Here is a 4,226-nt window from a genome sequence, read left to right as displayed (position 1 = left end):
ATATATATATATATATATATATATATATATATATATATATATATATAATAGAGAAGTAAGTTAACAAACAATTATAAAGTCATAATTATGTGCCAGGCACTGTGTTAAGTGGTGAGTATTCAAAGAAAGGCAAACATTCATTCCTTGCCCTCAAGGAGCTCACTTACTAATAGAAGAGATAATATGCAGATAACTCTATATATGCAAGATATATACAATGTAAATAGGAGGCAATGTAAGAGGAAAGGTGTCAGAGAACTTAAGCTACTAGGTGGTGCTCTGCATGAGAGCTATACCTGGAGTCAGGAAGACATCTTCCTGGGAACAGATCCGTCCTCAGATAACTTTCTAGCTGTGTGAACCTGGGCAAGTCACTTAATTCTTTTTAATGGCAAACCATGCCATTATCTTTGTCAAGAAAACTCCAAATGGGCTCACAAAAAGTCAGACATGACAAAAACAACTGAGTAACAACAAATGAGTCAGAGAAAGTTGGCCGGGGGGAGGGAGGGTGAGGCCAGAGATGGAAACTGGGAAATACTTCTGATAGAAGGTGGAAAATGAGAATTAAGCTTTGCATGAAGGAAATCAGGGGGATCCAGAGTTGAAGGTAAAGAAAGATGAGGAACAACTTAGCTGTTTAGGAATTACATTAGCTTTCCTAGCTAATAATTAGGACATACACAGACTGTGATAAAAACAAATGATGGGTGTCATGAGAAATTTCAGGAGGTAGGAAACACTTGCAGCTGTAGATTTAAGAATTTTTGAAAAGGTGAGAAGTACATTGGGCTTGAAGAATAAGAGAAGTCATGAAAATGGTGGTAGGGGTGAAGGGGTAGTAAGGAGTTAATTCTGTACAAAACAGGCAAGATAAGCAAAGGTATAGTGATGAGAAAGGACCTGAGAAGAATAGGGAGCAGGGAATATTCCCATTTCTCTAGCGGTGAGGAGAAGAGCGTAAGATTAAACTGAAAAAAAAAAGGGTTAGTACCAGAATATTTGTTGTTCAACAGTTGCAGTTGTGTTCAACGCTTTATGACACTCTTTGGGGTTTTCTTGGCAAGATACATGAGTCGTTTGCCATTTCCTTTGCCAGCTCATTTTACAGATGAGGAAATGAGGTAAACAGGATTAAGTGATTTGCCCAAAGTCACACAACTAGTAAGTATATTAAACCATATTTAAACTCAGGAAGACGTGTCTTTCTGACTCCAGGCTTGGCACTATATCCACTGCACTAACTAGTTGCCTTCTAGAATATAGACGATGTTAAATGATAAGACATTTAGACATTATTTCAGAGGCAATAGGGAACATTGGTGCGGAGGGGGCTTAAATAGCAGGATAACATGATGAAAGTTGTACATTAGTTACTTGGGGCCATAACAATATGAAGGATTGACTAAAAAGAGTAGACACTAGACACCGTCAGACTACTATCAAGTCAGATAATATTTGTAAAGCACTTAGCCCAGTGCCTGGAACATAGTAGATACCATATAAATGTTAGTTGTTATTTATCATCATCATCATCACTTACCAGTTTTGAGAAATGAAGTCTTGATATAGGACTGCTACTAGTGTCACAGGAAGGAAACTTACAAATTCTAGGCCTCATTAGCCAAAGGAATGCTGGAAACCAACCAACTGACAATAAAGAAAGAGACTGATTTGTGTTTGTCTGGGTCCCTGTCATACCACTTCATACATCTAGCCATAAATCTAGGCCAAGGCCTCTCTCAGGGGCTAGCTGATTTCTACTGAGCCTAGAAAATGACATTTTCAGGACTGCATATCACAATATCATATGCTATTCAAACAACAGCATTGTATCACTGACTTGTATTCATCTTAAAACAACTTGTTATTTCACTCTTATGTTAGTCACCCAGAGGAGATTGTAGGATTTCTTTATTCTTTTAAAAATTCCCAGGCTAGAAGCACCATGTGCCTACAATTATGGAGATTTCAAGAGATGTCAATTCATAGACTGTCTGGAAAACACATACACAGATGAACTGAGAAGAACAACAAATCAAGCAAAACAGGACAGAGAGAGAAGGTTATATGTCAGCAAAATAAAAAAAAAATAGAAAGAAGAAAGAAAGAAAAGAAAACAATGCAATATCTTTTAGGAAAACAGGAGAATAATGTGCTTCATTTCCAAATTCTGTCTGATTTGTATCTTTCACTCAAGGTTCTAAGATGCAGTTAAGTTGAGGGGAACTATGATTGCCAGCACATTTTGAAGCATTGTTGTCAACAATTTGAGGAAGGTGAACTTGCAGCTTTATTCTCTGGAGAGGAAAAACAGATATGGAAAAGATGAGATAAAGAGTCCCTACCTGTTAAGTAGAAGCAGCCCATTGTAAAGTTATTTCTTCTACAGATTAAAAGGGAAACAATTTGTTTAGCCAGTGACTTTTTCATGTTAAACAATGAAACCAAAGGACATATCTAATTTGAACTTATGACAGAATCAAACAACATAGTCCAGTGTTAATATTGGTTTTGGAAGGGGAAAGGACCCAGCCCTGTGATTTCAAAGGCCCAAGAAAACTCTTAGATTTTGAAACTCTTTCAATGCAAGTAGACACCTTCTCTGAAATTTGAGTTTTTTAAAGCTGCCTAATGTACTATGAAATTAAATAACCTTCCCAGGACTTCACGTAGGAGTTTTGAACCTAAGACTTCCTCCTTACTTCACCTTCAAATATAAAGAGAATGTTCTGATCTTGGGAACACTGAAGGAAAACTGAAGTAGGACTGTAAAATGTTGAAGAAAAAACATACTGCCAAAGGACATGTACCATATCAACTAGTCATGCCCCTGCTATGGTGAACAAATTTTTGGCACCTACCCCTTGTATCACTCTGAATTTGGGTCAACATCTATTTAGGCAGGTACATATGAGCCTTCATTTTCCACAAGACTCTTTTTGAACCAATATCTACCATAGTTCCAAAGTCACCTAGGCCATTAAGGAAAGTGTTTCTATTGAGGAATATCCCACAACCACTTAATATTCTCACCTCTAAATGAGTATAAGGAAATTCTTAATCCCTTGGAAGATCTCCAAAGAGGCTAGGGAACATGTTCCTACAGACATTGAGGGCACACTCAAAATATCATCTGCCTAAAGAACACAGATAGACTATGAGGAATCAACCAGAATTGCCTCTGTTTTAATATCAGAGCTAATCAGAGAAGATCAAACATTTATATATCACCTACTATGTGCCAGGCACTGTGCTATGGGCTGATTTAAAAGGACAAGTATTTAAAGAGGCAATTGAATTTGACAATTAAGGGATCTTTGGAATGTGAAGTTTTGTTGAATGATAAGATCAGAAACCATATTGAAGAGGAAGTTACTGAGAGCAGAAGAGGTAAGTAGTGTAGACAACTCTCTCAAAGAGTTTATCTGAGAAGAGAAGAGATATAGAACCGAATGAAGCAGAGCCGGCAGGACAAAGTGATGTCTATTTGTTTTTAGTAGGACAGATGTGTTCACTCAGCAGGTAGATAGAGAGAGCCAGGATATGGGGAGATGCAGAAGATGCGAGAGGATATGAAGATGATACTGGAAGCAATCAAAGAGGTGTTTGGGAGGGATGGGATCAAAAGTGGGATTAGCCTTGGCAAGGATAAGGGCTATCCTTTCATGAGAGACGGTGGAGGGAGATTTCTGATGGAGTGAGGGGGAAGGGAAAAGAGGGAACATTTGCTAACTGGTCTCAAATTTTTCAGTAAAATATGAGGCAAGTTCCTCGGGGAAAGGTGACATGGGAAGTTTAGTGATACAGAAAACAATTTGGAATAGATGTCTTGGGGAGTGGGATATAGGAAGCAGGTAGGTATACAATGATTGTTTTGCTGCAGTGAGGTCCCACTTTAGATTACATGGCATAAATTTACAGTGGACACTATCAGTCTAGCTTTGTGATTTTCTCCAGCTTGACTCAGTAACAGGTGTGAAAGCAATGGATAGTAGGAGTAATCCAAATTTGGAGTTTGGAGAGGAGGGGTCTGCAATATTACAAGAGGTCAAGGGATTGAAATATGGAATGCAACAATACTCTAGACTCATTCTTCCAGAAAGAGGTTGTTATTCTGTTCTTCTCAAGGTTCAGGGGTGGTGGTAGTAGTAAATATGAAGGTTCCAGCTATCTGGAATATATATATATATATATATATATATATATATATATATATATATATA

This window comes from Petaurus breviceps, unplaced genomic scaffold, assembly GCF_028583685.1.
Source record: "Petaurus breviceps papuanus isolate PSGF00001 unplaced genomic scaffold, PetGlider_PUasm1.0 90731, whole genome shotgun sequence".
NCBI lineage: Eukaryota > Metazoa > Chordata > Mammalia > Diprotodontia > Petauridae > Petaurus > Petaurus breviceps.
The sequence above is the reverse complement of the archived record's forward strand: the minus strand, read 5'-3'. Positions refer to the sequence as shown.